Source organism: Macaca thibetana, chromosome 17 (assembly GCF_024542745.1).
Source record: "Macaca thibetana thibetana isolate TM-01 chromosome 17, ASM2454274v1, whole genome shotgun sequence".
NCBI classification, from domain to species: Eukaryota; Metazoa; Chordata; class Mammalia; order Primates; family Cercopithecidae; genus Macaca; species Macaca thibetana.
This window is the reverse complement of record NC_065594.1, coordinates 28,514,666-28,535,226: the sequence shown is the minus strand read 5'-3', so window position 1 is coordinate 28,535,226 and position 20,561 is coordinate 28,514,666. Positions and strand designations below refer to the sequence as shown.

At 43.8% G+C, this 20,561-nt stretch overlaps 3 protein-coding genes across 8 annotated transcripts in view; 2 read left to right on the top strand and 1 right to left on the bottom strand.

Annotated features, from left to right (window-relative positions):
* KPNA3 (karyopherin subunit alpha 3) overlaps nucleotides 1-20,561 on the top strand; it is a 1,032,760-nt gene that overhangs the window by 733,943 nt on the left and 278,256 nt on the right. The gene's annotated exons all lie outside the window — the stretch shown is intronic.
* SPRYD7 (SPRY domain containing 7) overlaps nucleotides 1-20,561 on the top strand; it is a 496,951-nt gene that overhangs the window by 410,497 nt on the left and 65,893 nt on the right. The window lies entirely within an intron of this gene.
* The window catches only part of TRIM13 (tripartite motif containing 13), a 75,425-nt gene that overhangs the window by 11,511 nt on the left and 43,353 nt on the right, over nucleotides 1-20,561 (bottom strand). The window contains exons 1-2 of one of the 6 annotated variants that reach the window (XM_050766331.1): nucleotides 4,880-4,982; nucleotides 3,788-3,883 (exon numbers count right to left, since the gene is read on the bottom strand). The gene's annotated coding sequence lies outside the window, so the exon portion shown is untranslated. Of the gene's footprint in view, nucleotides 1-3,787; nucleotides 4,308-4,332; nucleotides 4,535-4,879; nucleotides 4,983-20,561 lie in introns of those variants that run through there. The other 5 variants (XM_050766329.1, XM_050766332.1, XM_050766330.1 and 2 more) reach the window with 5 other exon arrangements.

Here is a 20,561-nt window from a genome sequence, read left to right as displayed (position 1 = left end):
GAGTTTTGCTCTTGTCGCCCAAGTTGGAATGCAATGGTGTGATCTTGGCTCACTGCAACCTCTGCCTCCTGGGTTCAAGTGATTCTCCTGCCTCAGCCTCCCAATTAGCAGGGATTACAGGCACTTGCCACTATGCCCAGCTAATTCTTTGTATTTTTAGTAGAGACAGGAGTTTTACCATTTTGGCCAGGGTGGTCTCGAGCTCCTGACCTCAGGTGATCCGCCTGCCTCAGCCTCCCACAGTGCTGCGATTACAGGCCTGAGTCACTGCACCTGGCCAGGTGCTGTTATTCTAGAAGGTATGATAAATACTTTACACAAGTCACATAAAAATAAGTTTCAGAGATCTGCTCATGTCTACAGTTAACACTACTGTACTGTACACTTAGAAATTTGTGCAGAGGATAGGTCTCATGTTAAATGTTCTTACCGCAATTAAAACCATAAAATATTGACACCATACTGAAATCGAAGTTATCCATGCAACTAGCTTTTGTGTCTTCTTAAATTATAAAAGCAACTTCTTTTTATTATAGAAAATTCAGAAAATACAAAGAAAAAGCCACCCATAATCACATCAGCAAGAAATCACCACTACTATTATTTTGGTGTCTTTATTCCAATCCTATGTGTCTGTGCATGTGCACACATTTTAACAAAACTGGTAGAATACAATTTCGTATCTTGTCCCCTTATTTTATTACATGCCTTTCCCCTATCATTATATATTCTAGAAAAACATGACAGTCCATGTTGTGGATATGCTTTCTTATTGCTTATTTATGGGTTTGTTGTTCTTGTTGTGTTGTTTTGTTTGTGAGTTTTCTTTTTAATTTATTTTTTGGGTATTGTAACATTTAGATAAACACCTTATAGAGAAAAGTCTTGCTCCACAGCTCTGATTATTTCCTAAGACAATTCCTTTAAATGTACTTTTGGGTCAAACAGTAAGGCTTTTTTTTTTTTTTTTTTTTTTTTTTTTGAGATGGAGTCTCGCTGTGTCGCCAGACTGGAGTGCAGTAGCGCGATCTCAGCTCACTGCAAGCTGTGCCTCCCAGGTTCACGCCATTCTCCTGCCTCAGCCTCCCAAGTAGCTGGGACTATAGGCGCCTGCCACCACGCCCGGCTAATTTTTTTTTTTGATTTTTTAGTAGAGATGAGGTTTAACCGTGTTAGCCAGGATGGTCTCGATCTCCTGACCTCATGATCTGCCCGCCTTGGCCTCCCAAAGTGCTGGGATTACAGGCGTGAGCCACCGCGCCCGGCCACAGTAAGGACATTTTTAAGGCTCTTCAAAAGATGACTAGGTTTCTCTCTAGAAAGGGTTTATATCACTTTATGAACTCTAACCAATGATGTATTAGAGTGGTCCACCTCTCGATGCAGTTCCTAACCTTACAAGAAAACCTTACTTTTATAGGACTTAATAAAAAAACAAGAATAAGACACACCTGTTACCATACCTACTCGAGTTTAAAATATAAAAGTTTAAGGCAGTTAACATTAGTCTGCATCTGTGTCTTACCTATATATACATACATATATAGGCAATAAATGGTAATAAAATTTATGGGATAGGAATAGAAATACTGGGCTTAAAAGCATCTTAGAAATCATCAAAACACCTAACTTTAGGAGTCAAAAAAACTAAGACACCCCCACCACTCAAAAAATGGAGACTTATAAGTTGTACACAGCAAACTAGGCATCATAGAGCCTGAGTTTTCTAATTCTTAGACCTTAGCACTATATCTAGAAAGTGACTCAAGAACTCAGTATTCTTATTCATAAAATGAAGAGGTTTAATCATAAGTTCTCTAAAATCCTTCTAAAATTTTGCAATTTTTACAAACTAGGTTTAACAGGCTCTCCAGTGAAGGGAAAAGCACAAAACCTGCTTTTGAGTACCTGTGTTCAAGAACCAGTTTTATCCTTCATAGAATTAGGATTTTTATATCTGGGAATGGTGCCATACACTTGTAGTCCCAGCTACTCTGAAGGCTGAAGCGGGAGGATCACTTAAGCCCAGTTCAAGACACAGTTGAGAATCCCATCTTTTGGAAAAAAATTAAAAAACGAATTTTATACTATTTACCTCATAATGAAATGGCTCCATTGTCTGGAGGATACACCCGTGGTTGTCTCGAGCCAAGAAAGAATTCAGGACATGGACACACACGAGTGGGTTTAGGAGCGGAAAGTTTAACAGAGAAAGGTTCCTCATGCTGAGAAAGGTCACCCAAGAGAGGGTCTCTGGGTTTGAGGTGAAAAGCAATCGATTTTGTACAGAGCAAGGAGTTGGTGATTTACACAGAGCCCAGGGGATTGGTTTGACCAGGTGTACCATTTACATAGCCCGGCTAAAGACTGACCCTCCCATCCTAATTTTGTTATGCAAATGTGGCTTCTATCTGGGGCCCGCCATGACACCTGCACCTGTGGTTTTACCTAGTGATCGCCAAGACGCTCACATAGGTGACAAGGAAAAGGAAGCAAGAAACCCCATACTGAATGTACCTGGCTTCCAGATATAGCTGGCGACATTTACATACAAAAGCTTCTAGCCTGCATATTTCTGGTTGCAGCTTGACTTTTCAGGCTGCTTTCTGTTAGAAAATAAATGGTTTGGGGGCTTTTTTTTTTTTTTGGTAACCAGTCTCTGTTGCCCAGTCTAGAGTGCAGTGGCGCAATCTCGCCTCACTGCAACCTCTGCCTCCTGGGTTCAAGCGGTGGTTCTGCCTCAGCCTCCCAAGTAGCTGGGATTAATAGGTGTGCACACCCCCACACCCAGCTAATTTTTGTATTTTTAGTAGAGATGGGATTTCCCCATATTGCCAGGCTAGTCTTGAACTCCTGACCTCAACTTCCCAAAGTCACCGGCCGGGAGCTGCTTTTTATTAAAGGAAAATTCCACCGAGAACTCTTTTACCCTTTCTAGCTGCCTAAAAATAATTTTTCAATAACTCCTGTATTACAGTAATGTGTGAGAATTCCATAAACTACAAAACTATACAAACTTAAGGTTTAATTACATATATGCAAACTCTACACATTTAAGGTGTTATTGTGGAGCACCAGTGTATCAAGCAAGAAAAGGTTCTAAACTTGAACTGTGATTTCAAGGCAAAGCAAAACACATATAGGGTGTCAGGTACAAAGCAGTGTCATGAAAATGAGCATATCTGAACAAAAGCTGTGGCAGAATTAAGGCCAGATAACCTATCATAAATGTATAGAATGAACAGAACAGCCCGGTGTTAGGCAAGGACTTCCCAGGGAGGTTTAGTAAGCCAGCTGGTAGAAAGGAAAAAAAATGTATTTTTAGGGAAGGATAGGGAAGCTCCCATTGTGTAAGAAGGAAGTATAGTCAGTTAACAGCTCCATCAAGTTCTACTAGAAGGAGTGCCTATGTAAATAAAATTCTGCTTTAAAAATGCCTATTATATAAAGGTCTCTAGAAAACTCAAGCCCTGTTCTATAAGCCCTAGCAGCCTGACAATTCCCTAAGCATAGGAGAAGGGAAAAAAAACTAGGAAAAAAGTGTGGAAGCTCCTTTCTTCCTTTGCAATATAAATGTTTGGATATATTTAAGACAAATACCACATAAATAGATGCTAAACGTGGATTCTATTTTTCTAAGTTTTAACAAAATATGAAAAGAACAAAGACCACCAATGAAAAGTGGATGGGAACATACGTATTCTACACACAGTTCCATTCGGGGCCTATTGAAATTGGATGTTTAAAAAAAAAAGGATAACATAGGAAAATTATTGTTGTATTTTACCTCTGTCTCCTATAAGCTGATGTATTTGGCAGGGTTACTATTTCCCAGGGCAAAGCAGGTCTTTTTTTCACGTTTTGACTAACGAACTACAGGCTACTGCAAAGAGAGAAGAAAAAGAACAGTATTAACGCATTTATTTGCACAGGACCCCAATCTTGACCCTCAATTTTTTCAATCGCCCCCAAAAATAAAGCCAGGCTGTTTAGACCTGGTCAAACGCCAGGAGCCTGGAGCTCTTTGTATTAAGCAGCTTCTCGGTTAGGGCGCCCTCCCCCGGTGCCATGCAACCTCTCCAGGTCAGCGCCAGACGCTGGCGGCGCGCTCTAACCTACGGCCCACACCCATCTTTTCTTTTCTAGGGAATGTGGAGACGCTGGTAGCGGGGCCCGAAAGGCTCCGGGCAGCGCAGGTTTTCTGGACCACAGACACACTGCTCCGGCGCCCACCGCAAGCCGCTCCTCCCCATGCCCGTGACAGTGCCGCGCTGCCGGGACTGGAGCTCAGACGGCCTTCGCCAGCCCCACCCCACGCAGTTCCCTGCTGACCTGGGCAAGTCCCCACCCTCGCTGCAGGTTCGAGGACCACCCGCTTTCCCGAGAGGAGCTGGGCGGCGGGTACTTATCTCCGACCTCCGGCGAGTGGGAGAGGCAGCGCGACCGCCTGTCCTCCAGCCGTGGGGACCACATGGTACGCGCCAGGCACAGCCGCAAAATGGACTCGCGGCTCCGGCGAGCCCCGCCCCGCCCCCTCCCCTCCCCCCCTTTCCCCTCCCCTCCCCTCCCCTCCTTTCCCCTCCCCCTTTCCCCTCCCCCTTTCCCCTCCCCTCCCCTCCTTTCCCCTCCCCCTTTCCCCTCCCCCTTTCCCCTCCCCTCCCCCTTTCCCCCTTTCTCCTCCCCTCCCCCCTTTCCCCTCCCCCTCCCCCTTCCCCCCTTTCTCCTCCCGTTCCCCTCTTCTCCTCCCCTTCCCCCCTTCTCCTCCTCTTCCCCCCTTCTCCTCCCCTTCCCCATCGCCCGCCTCCCCCCCTGCCGTCCCCCCCCTCCGCTGCCCTCCCCCGCCACTTTCCCCTTCCCCGTCGCCCGCCTCCGCCTGCACCTCGGGCCCCGCCTCCCCGGCCCGCTTCGCTGCGTCCCGCCTTCCCCGCCGCGCCTAGCCCCAGCGGAGGGAGCCGGGAGGTGAGACCGCGCTCCTTCCGGCGTCTCCAACCGCCGCCGGCTCCCGCCGTCCACCCGCGCGGGCCGCCTGGGACGGGGAGGGCGGGGCTGCGGGCTTTTCTACCTTCCAGAGGCCTGCGCGCGCCCGAAACTCTCCCGCAGGGGCTGGGCCGCGGCTCCGGGAAGTGGACGCTGTTCGCCCAGACGGTGGGCTCGACTGAAGCGGCGCCGTCCTGGGTGGGGCCGCCCGGGAAGAAAGTCTCCCAGTTAAGCTGCCGTGCAATTAAGATGGTTGGGTTTGGATTGTTGTACTTTTTTTTTTGTTCGTTGCATTTTTAGGAACAAAAAAAAAAGCCCAACCCTTCACACCACTTCATCCGCATCTCAAGACCAGAAGCCGACCCCAGCGGCTCGGGGAGATGGAGCCCGCACCCCCCAAGGGGGAGGGTGGGACGGGCACCTCCGCACTGCGCGGCCTGCGGAGTCACCGATTCGCGTTGGGAGCGCGCCAGGGTTCTAGCCGGGGGCTCAGGGCAAGGCGCAACCAGAAGAGGGTTCAGTATCCCCCATCGCCACCACCCCCAACCGTGACCCTCTTTCTTTGAGGGCTTTAGGTTGGACACCAGAGACCCAATTCTGTTTAAAATTCTCTTTTAAGAAAAGGAACGCCTGTTTTTGCCTTTGGGGGAAAGGATGAACTTTCAAATTGACTTTAAATTATCCACCACGAGCAGTTACTCAGTCGCTAACCTGACTTCTGACGTCCACCTTGCATTTGAGGACCTTGCCCAATAGCAAACGTACTAAGCACTTAACTATGAACGGTGTGGAGGATGCAAACATGGATGATGAAGGAATAGCTCCCTCCAACATTTACAATCTTGGGGGAAGTGAGGCGAGTACAGAATCTCAGAACATGCTGCAGGACTGAGTTCGATCCTAGTTGAGGAAGTTTGGGTTTGGGGAGGAAATAGGTTATTTTGGAGAAACTGTATTCAAGATCTACCATATATAGCAGTTCAGCTTCTTGACTAATAATGCTTAGCCCAACCCCCATAAAAAGCCCCTGGCCACATCCGTCTCCTGAGATTCCCACTTCTCTGTGCATCTCCCTTCCTGCTGTAAGAAACCTAACTTTGCCTTCGTAGAACACTTCTTTTAATTTCCGTCATTCAGTCTCTTAAGAACACTGTGTAATAGAAATTATGATCTTCATCCTATATAGATGAGAAAACAGGTGAAGTGACTTTTTCAAGGTAAAAAAACAAGAGGCAGAGCTGAGGCTAAAGGCAGATTCCAGATATGGGTTCTTTCTACAGCACCATAACTGTCAGTGACAAAACTGCACCCCAGTTGCTTACTTAAATTTAGTGTTTTTAGGCCAGGAGCGGTGGCTCACACCTGTAATCCCAGCACTTGGGGAGGTCGAGGCAGGCAGATCACCTGAGGTCAGGAGTTCCAGACCCGCCTGACGAACATGGCGAAACCCGGTCTCTACAAAAAAATACAAAAATTAGCCGGGCATGGTGCCACATGCCTGTAGTCCCAGCTACTTGAGAGGCTAAGGCAGAATCGCTTGAACCCGGGAGATGGAGGCTGCAGTGAGCCAATATCGTACCACTGCACTCCAGCCTGGGCAACAGAGCAAGACTCCATCTCACTTAATTAGTGTTTCTAAAAAAATCACTAAATTATAGATCTAAAACTATAGATCTAAAAAAGTGATCTACAGAAACATCTCATTTATTTGTTGTCATTGTTTGTTGATTAATTTTGAGACAGGGTCTAGCTCTGCCCCCAGGCTGGAGTGCAGTAGCACGATATGGCTCACTACAGCCTCAACCTCCCGGGCCCAAGTGATCCTCCTCCCTTAGCTTCCCAAGTAGCTGGGACCACAGACATGTGCCACCACGCCTGGCCAATTTTATTTTTTGTAGAGATGGAGTCTCACTATGTTGTCCAGGCTGGTATCAAACTCCTGGGCTCAAGTGTTTGTTGGGCCTCAGCCTCCCAAAGTGCTGAGATTACAGGTGTGAGCCGCTGCACCCAGCCATATGGAAACATTTCAGATATCCTAATATTAAATGATATTTCACAAGAGTGGACAGTTAACTCATGTGAAAGGAAAATCTTGGGGCCCCAAAATCACTAAGCTAAAGGAAAAAGTCAAGCTTCCGGGAACTGCTTAGGGCAAACCTGCCTCCCATTCTACTCAAAGTCACTCCTCTGCTCACTGAGATAATATCTGATTGCCTCCTTTGGAAAGGGTAACCAGAAACTCAAAAGAATGCAGTGATTTGCCTCTTCCTAAAACCTGGAAGCCCCCTCCCTGTTTTGAGTTGTCCCTCCTTTGCTTCGAGTTATCCTACCTTTTCTGGACCAAACCAGTGTTCATCTTACATACGCTGGTTGATATCTCATGTCTTCTTGAAGTATACAAAACCAAACTGCTCTGACCACCTTGGGCACGTCACAACTTCCTGAGGCTGTATCATGGGCACTTATCTTCAACCCTGGCAAAATAAACTTTCTAAATTAACTGGGACCTGGCTCAGATTTTTAGGGTTCACACTCAAAACCCACAAATCATCCTTAATATAATTATGTAATACATATTTATGTAGTTAGATCTCGGTGGTGGTAGATACTAATAAGCTTTTGCCCAACTAAGTGTAAAACACATTAAATCTGTATAGCAATCTCTAGACTATTACACAAATTAAATACTAACTAGAAAACACAGTATATTAAATTATCTTAAGTGTGGAAAAAATGGAGAAGGAAGAATAACCTTTTCTCTCCTCCCGTGGTCCTAACACACAGAAGAGCGACTGGGAAACTGCCACAGGTCATGTGACTAGAAAAAGATGACTGTCCAACTAAAACCTGCATACACAGCTACATCCTTCCCTGGAAGAGCACGGTGGAACTAGATCCTAGTAGAGATAGCACAGGGATTGTCAACATTCTTGTCACACTGAAATTCCTTTTTTTGATCTTCAAATAAGTAACTAACAGCTGAAACTTGGAATTTATATATCAGCACAGCACTAAGATTATAGATATATCTAATCTTATGTAAGTTTCATCTTGTGTGATAAATGTATCACCCTCCCCCCACTCCTGCCGGCCCCTCCGAGAAATGTATTTTTACAGGGTAGAATTTCTAATATATATAAAATATATAATATTAAATAATGTTTACATATTATATGTGTTATATATTAATATTAAATATAAAATATATATATTATATTTTAAAATATAAAATGTATGGTATTGCATTGATTTACTTCCTGGTGTTTTCATCCTGGGCCTTGACAAAGATAAAAACTTCTCAGCCCTCCTCCCCCCCTACCCAGACAGAAGTGATCAGATGTTCCATAATAAAAGGGACAGTGCCAAATTTAGTGTATACTGAAATGTAAATTGTCAGAGTGAGGAACATCTAATAACAAAGCCTGGAGCAACTGTGCATAGGGGAAGGGGTCTGGTAAGCCTCCCCAGATACAGTGGAACTTTTTTATTATTATTCTGTCCTTCCCTTTAGCTGCCAGAGTTATAAATGCAAACCCCAACATTCCCCAGTGAGAATTCCTGCCACTAAAAGACACTGACAGTGCAAGATGTAGAGAAAAGAGCATAGGCTTTGGAATCAGTTCTGCATCCAAACTCCAGCTCTGCCATTTACTAGTTGTTCAAGTTACTTAGCATCTCTAAGCCTCGGTTTCCTCATTTGTAAAATAGGAATCATGATACATTTGATCATGAAAATTAGGTAACATATAAAGCAACCAACATTGTGTCTGACATATAGTAGGTGTTTAATAAGTAATTGGTGCTGTTATCTGCAAAAAGAAAACCTTGCTCATTTGTAAGCATGATTTCCCTAGATTTGTAAACTTAGGACTCAAGTACAATAGTCTTAAGCAGAGCTAAACTGCCTATGCAGTAAAGGAAGCTAGCACCATAATTTCTGCTTTTCTGCATCTAGCCCAGGGTGGCTTTTCAAAAGCATGTATCCCTCTGCTTTTATACCTCTTCCTCTGTGCTTGGAGAAAGGAGAGAAAAACAATAAACATCAAACTCAGTGAAAGAAAGACCTTACTGTTTTTTGGGTTTTTTAAAGTTCTGTCTTTTTGGAGAAATTGAACATTCAAATATTCCATTAAAAGGAAGGTAAAAATGCATTTATCACAAAACACAGGAACTTACCTAAGACTTGATGAAATTAAAGGGAATTAGTCCCTGATTTGAGGAAAATTCCAGACTCTGTATATTTCAGTTGCACAATGAAGAGTATGCATTAAATGGAGACAACAGCAAGATCAGTTAGCTTTGAAAGGGAATGAGAGACACTTAAGCAATAGTAAATTTGGCCTTTAGTTATACTATTTCTGTAGATAGAAAAACTGTAAGAATAAAGTAAAATAGGTCAGAGGTAAGGTAATACTAGCATATGCTTATAATTTTATACTCACTCAGATTTTGTAATTCTCAGGATTGTGCCAGGCATCAAAGGTAATTCCCATTCGGTTAAGAGACACAAGGTCGGGCACAGTGGCTCACACCTGTAATCCCAGCACTTTGGGGGACCAAGGCAGGTGGATCACCTGAGGTCAGTAGCTCGAGAGCAACGTGGCCAACATGGCAAAACCCAGTCTCTACTAAAAATACAAAAATCAGCTGGGCGTGGTGGCGGTACCTGTAATCCCAGCTACTCAGGAGGCTGAGGCAGGAGAATCACTTGAACCCGGCAGGCAGAGGTTGCAGTGAGCCAAGATCGCACCATTGCACTCCACCCTGGGCAACAGGAGCAAAACTCCATCTCCTGAGATTCCCACTTCTCTGTGTGCATCTCCCTTCCTGCTTACAGCAGGAAACCTAACTTTGCCTTCGTAGAACACTTCTCAAAAAAGAAAAAAAAGGGGGGGGGGCACGAGTACTGTTAGTCAGTACATAATAGTGGTTGTTTAAAACCCAAAATAAGTGATGAAGACAAGGCCAGAGGAAGGCACCAGAAGCATAAGGGAAGATTTCATAAGGGAAGTTGGTGGGAGTTGAATTGTAACTTTAAAAATCACAAGATTTGAAGGAGAGAAAGAGGAGGCACTTTCAAGGTGAGGAACATACCACAAGCTCAGGGTGGAGATGAGGAGCATGGCCTGCTTTGGAAATAAAGTTTGAAGTCAAATATTGAAATGTTTTACATGTCAGAACAAAGAGCTGAACTTCATTTTGTAGGCAGTGGGGAGCCACTGAATAATATGCATGAATGAAAGCAAATTTTTAGAAAGATCGATCTGAGACTAGGTCCAAGATTTAAAGGGAAGACATTTATTTATTTATTTATTTAGAGACAATGTCTTGCTCTATTGCCCAGTTGCAGCTCACTGCAGCGTAGGCCTCATGGGCTCAATGGATCCTCCCATCTCAGCCTCCCTAGTAGCTGGGACTACAGGTACCCTCTGCCACACCTAGCTAATTTTTGTATTTTTTTTGTAGAGATGGTGTTTTGCCATGTTGCACAGGCTAGTCTCAAACTCGCAGACTCCAGTGATCCATCTGCTTTAACCAATCAAAGTGCTGGAATTACAGGTATGAGCCACTGTGCCAAGCTAATAAATTTAGTATTTTGAGATTTGTTATTGAAAATTACAGATTTTTTAAAATGCAACATATAAAAGTACAGCATATATGGTTCAGTCTTATTGAACCATTTAATATATATTTTGTCAAAGTACTCAATTTATAAATAAAATATAATTGTGACAAATATTTTCCTAAAATCTTCCAAAAGGAAATTATATACGTGTGAGTACATATAATTTGCTTGTATGTCAATCATATGTATGATTCATCTTTCTTTTTTTCTCAGAGTCTTGCTGTGTTACCTTGGCTGGAGTGTAATGGTGCAATCTTGGCTCACTGCAACCTCCGTCTCCCAGGTTCAAGTGATTCTCCTGCCTCAGCCTCCCGAGGCTTACAGGTGCCTGCTACCACACCTGGATAATTTTTTGTATTTTTAGTAGACACGGGGTTTCGACATGTTGGCCAGGCTGGCCTTGAACTCCTGACCTCAGGTGATCCACCCACCTTGGCCTCCCAAAGTGCTGGGATTACAGGCATGAGTCACTGCACCCAGCCAATTTATCTTAGTAGAATGATTGTAACTGTGTTGTGTAAAAGGCCCGTGTTAATAGATTGCTTAGCTACATTTTGGAGTATGCTCTACTAGAGTTTTAAAAATCATTACATATATATTCTCTGAAATGTATTATACTGCTTTGATATTTTAACAATGATTAATTACATTCAATTATGACAATTAAATGTTTTTCTAAATTCCCATAAATGTAGAATTTTATTTTTTACAAACAGTAACTTTATGAGGGCCTTAAGAAATGATTAATTCAGCTAAAGACTAATAGATACTGTATATTTGCAATTGTTGGAGAGCTTGATTTGTTTAAATGGTTTATTTTGAATATTTCTGAGCTCACTCATCATTATGTGCTAATCTTTACCCTGGGAAGTGTCAATTATGATAACATTTTGGGTTAGAAAACTACTTTCATCCTGTTTTATGGGAGATTTTAGAGCATTTTTAGAGCGTTCTATAAATAAGGATACATCATGGATAGGGGTTCTACAGTTTTCAGTAGCTGGTAGATACCTGTACCTTAAGCACACTCTCTTTGTCTTAAATAAAGACAATAGACCAATGCATAGAATTTTGGTTCTGAGGATCTAAACTTATCAGATACTTCCTATACAGCATTGCATAAGACATAGATGCTTCATTGTTTTTAACATGAGCCCAGTTGGGTCTCTCTAATATTAAAGCATTGGGTAATAAATGCCTTGTTAAAATGTGTTTATCTTATAATGGTCTTATTTGTAACACTATCTGGACTGTTGCTAGAATGCCCCCACATCTCTAGAAGTGTGGAATTTGATCTAAAGCAACCCACACCCCTCCCAATCAGGCAAAAGATACAGATAATTCAGAAGATGCTTGAAACTAATTATACAATATCAGTGCATTTTAAGCATTTGTGAAGGTCATTGGCCTCCATGTTGCAAACTCCAACAGATATTTTTTCAGTTCTCATTTTCCTTGATCTTTTGGTAGCCTTCAACTCTGAGTACCACTGCCTCCTTCTTAAAAGGCCCTCTTTTCCTCTGCCATTAGTAACACTAAACTCATTCCTGGCTTTTTTTCTTCAGACTCAGGAATACTTGCTGGGTCATCCTTTTCTATCCAGTATTTAAATTCTGGAATTCCTCAAATACTCAGTTTTAGGACCCTTCTAGTAGTTCAGTGATCATTTATTGACTCTTACAATCCCTGTAAAAAACACAAACTGTTTGCCTATTGTTATTGTATTTTTAAATGATGAAAACTGAATTTTAATACTTGAGAGGCATGTCAGTTCTTCCTCTCCCACAATCCTTACTCTCTGTTGGCATTTGGGTTAGCCCTTGTGTTACCTGAGGCTCATACTGCTTCCAGCAGCGAGGCTCATGCACCCTTAGTTCCTTCCCTTACGAGGTCCTCACCAGCCACCTCCCATCCCCATCTTCCAACCATAGCACAACTGACAGTCTCAGGTGAACTTTCCCAGATGTTTCTGGCCAATTAACAGACTCTGTTAATCATCTCATACCATCTCATACTGCTCTTCGATCATGCACTCTGCCGTTCGTTAAATTTATTTGTGTAATTATTTGATTAATGTTTGTTTTCCCACTTGACTATAAACCCCATAAGAACTGGGATTGTGTGTGTGTGTGTGTTTGTGTGTATGTGTGTTTTCTCATCATTGCATTCCTAGTACCTAACCCAGTGATTTCATGAATGTCTTAAGGAAGTAAGAGTCTATTTCACAGTATTGATGTATTTCAGACTTCTAAAAATTTGCTGTTGAGACCAGCTGAAATGGTAAGTACTCTGAATTTTAATTTACTCAAAATAGGCACTTCAATACATTTTATTTTATCAAACAAAGTAGCTTTCCATCCTTTCTTTACACAGCAAGGTTTACCATACTTCTCCGATAGTCAGACTCTTCCTAGAGTTTACACAGAAGTGCTGGTAGTCTTCATTTTCACAGAACAGCATAGCATAACTCTTAAAATGAGGAGAATTTCCTGAAGAGTCATCAGAGATTTCCTTTTTTTTTTTTTTTTTTTTTTTTTTTGAGACGGAGTCTTGCTCTGTCACCCAGGCTGGAGTGCAGTGGCGCAATCTCGGCTCACTGCAAGCTCCGCCTCCTGGGTTCACGCCATTCTCCTGCCTCAGCCTCCCAAGTAGCTGGGACTACAGGCGACTGCCACCACGCCACGCCCGGCTAATTTTTGTATTTTTAATAGAGACGGGGTTTCACCGTGTTTGCCAGGATGGTCTTGATCTCCTGACCTCATGATCCGCCCGCCTCGGCCTCCCAAAGTGCTGGGATTACAGGCGTAAGCCACTGCGCCCGGCCCTTTTTTTTTTTTTTTTAGACAGTCTTGCTCTGTCACCAGGCTGGAGTGCAGTGGTAAGATCTCGGCTCACTGCAGCCTCCACCTCCCAGGTTAAAGCGATTCTCCTGCTTCAGTCTCCCAAGTAGCTGGGATTACAGGCACGCACCACCACACTTGGCTAATGTCTAATGTGCTCTCACTAACGTTAAGAGTCTATTTATGCCTGGGCGATAGAGGAAGCCTACAGTCTGGAAGCCTGAAACAGCATTCAGGCCCAGCTACTGGAGTATTTGTAGCAAAGTGATGCTAAATTCTCATTTGCCAGTGTTCTCTATTCATGTTTTCCTTGGGGGATCTTTGGTGTGGTTGTGTGTGGTTACAGCATAGAGATGAGATTCTATCATCTTTGTGTTAGGCAGCTATAGTGCCTTTTTTTTAAATTTTGTTTTTTGTTTTTTTGGTTTTTGAGACAAAGTATCCCTCTGTCACCCAGGCTGGAGTGCAGTGGCCCAATCTTGGCTCACTGCAACCTCCGCCTCCTGAGGGCAAGTGATTCTCCTGCCTCAGCCTCCCAAGTAGCTGGGATTATAGGTGCATGCCACCACACTTGGCTAATTTTTGCATTTTTAGTGGAGACAGGGTTTCACCATGTTGGCCAGGGTGGTCTTGAACTCCTGACTCCAGGTGATCTGCCCGCCTTGGCCTCCCAAAGTGCTGGGATTACAGGCCTGAGCCACCACACCTGGCCTATAATGCCTTCATTTTTTTTTTTTTTTTTTTTTTTTTTTTTTTTTTAAACACAGAGTCTTGCTCTGTCGCCCAGGCTGGAGTGCAGTGGCACAATCTCAGCTTACTGCAACCTCCGCCTCCCGGATTCAAGCGATTCTCCTGCCTCAGCCTCTTGAAAGCTGGAATTACAGGCATGCGCCACCACGCCCGGCTCATATTTTGTATTTTTAGTAGAGACGGGGTTTCACCATGTTAGCCAGGATGGTCTCCATCTCCTGACCTCATGATCTGCCTACCTCAGCCTCCCAAAGTGCTGGGATTACAGGCATGAGCCACTGCACCCAGCCTTTATAGTGCCTTCTTAAGATGAATAGTACCTCACCCTGTAGCATTTTGCATTGCACTATATCTACTGACAATGTTAATCACTTCTGCATCTTTCCATAGCTTTCAACATGACACTTTTCAATGGCTGCATAATTTCATTAATACACCTAAATGTAAGGTGTATGTAAAGGAAAAAGACAGTTAAATCCTTGTGTGGCTATTCATACAAGTCCTATTTAGGGAGCAAATGATTATGTGGGGTCAGGATATCATGGTTGTTAAATGACTGCCCATGTGACACTGGGCAGGGAGTGTCTCTAATACTAGGCAGGCTAGAGGTGATGTTTTTGGAACCAGGAAGGAAAAGCTAGAAAAAGTGGCATAAATATAGGAAAATAATAGGAATTTCAATAATTGAGTATAGTCTTAAATGTTGACCAAAAAAAAGTAAATTGAGCCCTGAAAAATGATAGAAAAAATGATTTTACCAGCCTGGCCAACATGGTGAAACCCCATCTCTACTAAAAATACAAAAAAATTAACGAAGTGTGTGGCACATGCCTGTAATCCCAGCTACTCAGGAGGCTGAAGCAAAAAAATCACTTGAACCTGGGAGGCAGAGGTTACAGTAAGCCGAGATCGTGCCACTGCACTCTAGCCCGGGTGACAGAGCAAGGTTCTGTCTCAAAAAAAAAAAAAAAAAAAAAAAAATCAATTATGTTACTAATGATTTTAGGAAAAGAAATTTTATCTCTGTTTTGGGGCCAAAGGTAGAGGAAGGGAAAGGGTTAAAATGAAGTATTTACTGGCCAGATGAGGTGGCTCACACCTGTAATCCCAGCACTTTGGGAGGCCGAGGTGGGCAGATCACCTGGGGTCAGGAGTTTGAGACCAGCCTGGCCAATATGGTGAAACCCCGTCTCTACTAAAAATACAAAAATTAGCCAGGCATGGTGGCACATGCCTGTAGTCCCAGCTACTCAGGAGGCTGAGGCAGGAGAATCACTTGAACCCGGGAGGCAGAGGTTGCAGTGAGCCGAGATTGTGCCACTGCACTCCAGCCTGGGCAACAGAGTGAGACTCCATCTCAAAAAAATAAAATAAAATAAAATAAGTATTTACTATCTGCCAGGGACTATATTGGAAATTTTTCTTGCATTACCTCATTTTACAAGTCAGTGGGGAAATTGAGGGTTGGAGTAGTTCATTAACCTGCCCACAGTCACATAGGGCAGGTTACCCAGGTCAGTCTTCATTCCACTCCAGTCAGAAGTGAATTAAGATTAAGGAAGTGGAGACAAGGAGTATGAACAATTCTTTCTGGAAGAATGATGGGGAAAGAAGAGAAAGGATTGATAAAGTATAGGGACAGGGAATCACTGCTTTTATAATACAAATAAAGCTCAGCTTCTCTGAGGTTGACACTGAAAAAGAGTCCCCAAGTAACTGCAGGGGCCAGAAGCAGAGACAAACCCTGGCCCCTGGCCCGGAGACTCATCTTTCTCCTGAGACTCTCTTACTGATGATCTTGGCATCATCAAAGCCTCTTTGGGTCATTTCTTCCTTTCATATCTGAGGTACAGGCAATGGGATGACAAAAGGCATTTTTCAACATCCATCCACAACTAAGTCAAAGCTGAAAAGTTTAAAGGACTTTTCTAAACGTGAGGGCAATGTTTCCCAACCTTTTGAGGTCATAGAAACTGCTCTGGATACCGGTTTAAATATACAGAATCTTGGGGGACTTGGATTTTGAAGGTCTGCAGTGGGAGCCTGGGAAAAAGGTATTTTAAAGTAGTACCAGTTACCCTTAAATTTCTGCAAGTTCTAGTATCACTGTGCTGGCAAGTAACAAAAAGAAATAAACACAGTAGCATAAAGCCTGGCATGTAGCCTGGCTCACAAAAAAAAAAGACCTGCTTATAACCCCATTCTGGAGTCCTCACCTGCCCCTGCAGGTTTGATGCTATCTTGGCACATGCTGGCTGTTTTTATCTCCTAGAAAACAATCTAGGCTCCACAGAGGGAGGTCCTTTGCCAAATTATAAAGTGGTGGGGGAGGAAGGGAAGAGGCTTCTTCATCCAATAATTTTTCTTTTTCTTTTTTTCTTTTCTTTTCTTTTTTTTTTTTCGAGATGGAGATGGAGTTTCACTGTTGTCACCCAGGCTGGAGTGCAATGGCCTGATCTCAGCTCACTGCAACGTCCACCTCCTGGGTTCAAGCAATTCTCCCGCCTCAGCCTCCCGAGTAGCCAGGATTATAGGTGCCCATCAACACACTGGGCTAATTTTTTGTATTTTTAGTAGAGATGGGGTTTCACCATGTTGGCCAGGCTGGTCTCAAACTCCTGACATCAAGTGATTCACCCGCCTTGGCCTTCCAAAGCACTGGGATTACAGGCATGGGCCACCGTGGTTGGCCACTCAATATTTTTCAAAGACCAAGTTGTTAGTCTTTTTGTTTTATTTTTTGAGACAGTGTCTTGCTCAGTTGCCCAGGTTGGAGTGCAGTGGCGCAGTCATAGCTCACTGCAGCCTCTAACTCCTGGGCTCCAGTGATCCACCTGCCTCAGCCTCCTGAGTAGCTAGGACTATGGGTACATGTCACCAGGACTGGCTAATTTTTTTTTAAACTTTTTTTTTTTTTTTTTTTTTTTTTGTAGAGACAGGGTTTCACTAGGTGGACCAGGCTCATCTCAAACTTCTGGCCTCAAGCAATCCTCCCACCTTGGCCTCCCAAAGTGCTGGGATTATAGGCATGAGCCACTGTGCCCAGCAGCTGTTAGTTCTTTACCAGCACACCATGTAAGTCTTCCCAACACAGACAAGGTCTAGCTTGGCCCACCAGACTGCTTCTGCCTTGTTGTCCCTCCAGCAGTGGGTGGCAGAATGATGGCAGCTAGCTTTCTCCCACAGGCTGCCCAGTCTGACTATACGTTAGTATTAGGGAAGGTGACCATATATGTTCAGGTTTGCCTGGGAAGAGTCCTGACCACACCTTTGAGCCCAGACTCTCCTCCACTTAATCTTTCATTTTCATTTATTCATTCCCAGTTTGGATGATAAATTATATAGTCACCCTATCTGTGAATAACAGAGCTAGAACAAAAATACAACTCCACAAAAGCAAGAAGTACACTGCCAACAACTTAATAACTTCCATTGATCAAGCAAATCATGTGACACCACACACATCATTTCAACTCATCCTCACAGCAACCTCACAAGGGAATTTTGGAGACACGAATTTTGCAGATGAGGAAAGTTAACAGGGTTAAGTGAGTTGGCCAGGGTCATCCAACTATGAGGAACAGAGCTAGGGTCAAAGGTCCATCTGCACGAGCTCAGCTTCTGCTCTAGATGGGCCTACCTGCCTCCTCAGGGCATGTGGTCACCTCACTCACCAATTACTGACTGCATTAAGAAATATAACTTTACCAAGAAAGTTGCTTGATTTCAACATGAAAGAAATACTCTCAATATTCATATTTTCCATCTTAAATTTGAAAATAGAAATCTGCTTTCTGCAGCTGTGTGTCTAATTCAGCTCTTGTTTCTGTAACCTAGTTTGAAAGAAGCAACTAAAGAAAGAAACTTTGAAAGAAGCTTCCAAAAGAAGCAACCAAGTCTCCAAAGGCACAGTTGACTGAAATGGATCCAACTGATTAGCAAATGGAAAATAACATGGAGGAATATATTTTACATGAGAAGCATAGCAGCTCCAAGTCACCCCTAATGAAGCTAAAAATTTAAGTGCAACCCAGAGAATGGATGGTTCAGAATCTTTAAAAAATTTTTTATTTTTTTATTTTTTCTGAGATGGAGTTCCACTCTGTGGCCAGGCTGGAGTGCAGTGGCGCAATCCCAGCTCACTGCAACCTCTGACTCCCAGGTACAAGTGATTCTCCTGCCTCAGCCTCCTGAGTAGCTGGGATTACAGGCACATGCCACCATGCCCAGCTAATTTTGGTATTTTTAGAGATGGGGTTTCACCATGTTGGCCAGGATGGTCTCAATCTGTCTACCTCGGCCTCCCAAAGTACTGGGATTACAGGCGTGAGCCACCGCGCCCGGCCCAGAATCTTTGCCTTATGTTTGCATAGTTTAATCTTCTAAACTAGTTGCTTTCCCAGAAAAGGTGACTTAAAGTCATAGCCTTTGTGTTCATCATCATACTCTCCACAGTTTTACAAATTATTCAGTTTATTTTTAAAAGGAGTAATTTTAAAAATTTTAATTTTTAATTCCAAAGCATTCCTTTTAATGCATTCTCTTGGGAAAAAAATCACACATAGTGATTGTGTGTGGCTTAAGTGGCCATTGATCAATACCCCAATCTCAAGCCTGTACACTGTTACTGATTGACTGGTTGGTTGCCTGGTGGGCTTTTTGTCCTTCCAGATGCGGATGTTTTTCTACCTTCTGCCTTTTCCAATAAAGTTTCCATTATAGGAGTATTTTCCTTCTTCCCTGCATACCCCACAGAAGGGAAGCTGCTAAAATCGCAGAACCGGAAAGTTCCAAGGGGGCTGCAGCAGCCCCTCTCTCCTAGTTTTTGTTCACCATTACTAAGAGCAAGGCCACTCAAGTCAGACTGCTGTATGTGCATTTTGGCTCCATCATTGAGCGAGTTCATTTATTCACTATTCATTCAACAACATTTGAGCACTTATCTCTTCCTCCGTGGCCACCATTCTAGCCCATTCCACCATGATTTATTGTTTCTGTCTTTGATGCCGAGCCTGTCTCCCAACAGCCACATCATCCTTCTACACAATCATACCACTGCTCTGCTTACATCCCTTCCCCAGCTTCCCACCCACTTAGTCCAAGTCCCTTGGTTGGGAGCCAACAGATTCCTACAGGTCTACCCTTTCCCCAACCCATGGCTAAGCCATCTCTGACTTCTGCCTGCGCTCTCTACTTCTAGCCACATCAGCCTCCTTGCTATTCCTCACACATGCCAAACTCGCCTCTTCCTTAGCACCTTGACATTTGCTTTTCCCTTTGCCTAGAATGTTCTTCCTCCAAAGTCTACTTGGCTCACTCCTTCCTCTCCTTCAGGTGTTCTGCTCAGATGTCACCTTCGCAGGAAAGTCTTCCTGGCCATCCTATTACAAATGGTGGCCTCTCACTGCCTCACAGCACTCCCTGGTCTCCTTTCCTGCTTCATTTTTCTCCATGCCACTTATCGCCACCTGACATACTTTGTGTTTCTTTGATTACTGTCTCTTCCCACTAGAATGTGAGCTCTGTACAGAAGCAATATGCTAGCAGCTATGAGTGTCTGGCACATGGCAGGACCTCAGTAAATATTAGTTGAATGAATGAAGAGTTTGCATGCAGCAAAGGGGAGCCAGATCATGTAAGGCCTTGTAAGTCCTGGAAAAGACTTTGGGTTTTATTTTAAATATGAAGAGAAGCTATTGGAGAGCACATCATCTGATATACAGTTTAGAAAGATCACTCTGGGCTAGGAGTGGTGGCTCATGCCTATAATCTCAACACTATGGGAGACTGAGGCAGGAGGACCACTATAGGCCAGCCTAGCAGCCATGCATGGTGACTCACACCTGTGATCCCAGCACTTTGGGAGGCCAAGGTGGGTAGATCGCCTGAGGTCAGAAGTTTGAGACCAGCCTGGGCAACATGGTGAAACCCTGTCTCTACTAAAAATACAGAAATTAGCTGGGCATAGTGGTGGGTGCCTGTAGTCCCAGCTACTCAGGAGGCTGAGGCAGGAGAATCGCTTGAACCCGGGAGGTGGAGGTTGCAGTGAGCCAAGATCACACCACTGCACTCCAGCCTAGGCAAAAGAGCAAGACTCCATCTCAGAAACAAAACAAAACAAAGCAAAAAACCAGTCTAGGAAACATAGCGGGACTGCATCTCTACAAAAAATTTAAAATTAGCCAGGTGTGGTGGTGTGCACCTGTAGCCTAAGCTGCTTGAAAAGCTAAAGTAAGAGGACCACTTGAGCCCAGGAGATTGAAGCTGCAGTGACCTATGACCACACCACTGCACTCCAGCCTGGGCAACAGAGTTAGACCCTGTCTCAAAAAACAAACAACAACAAAAAACCCCACCCTGCCCATTGT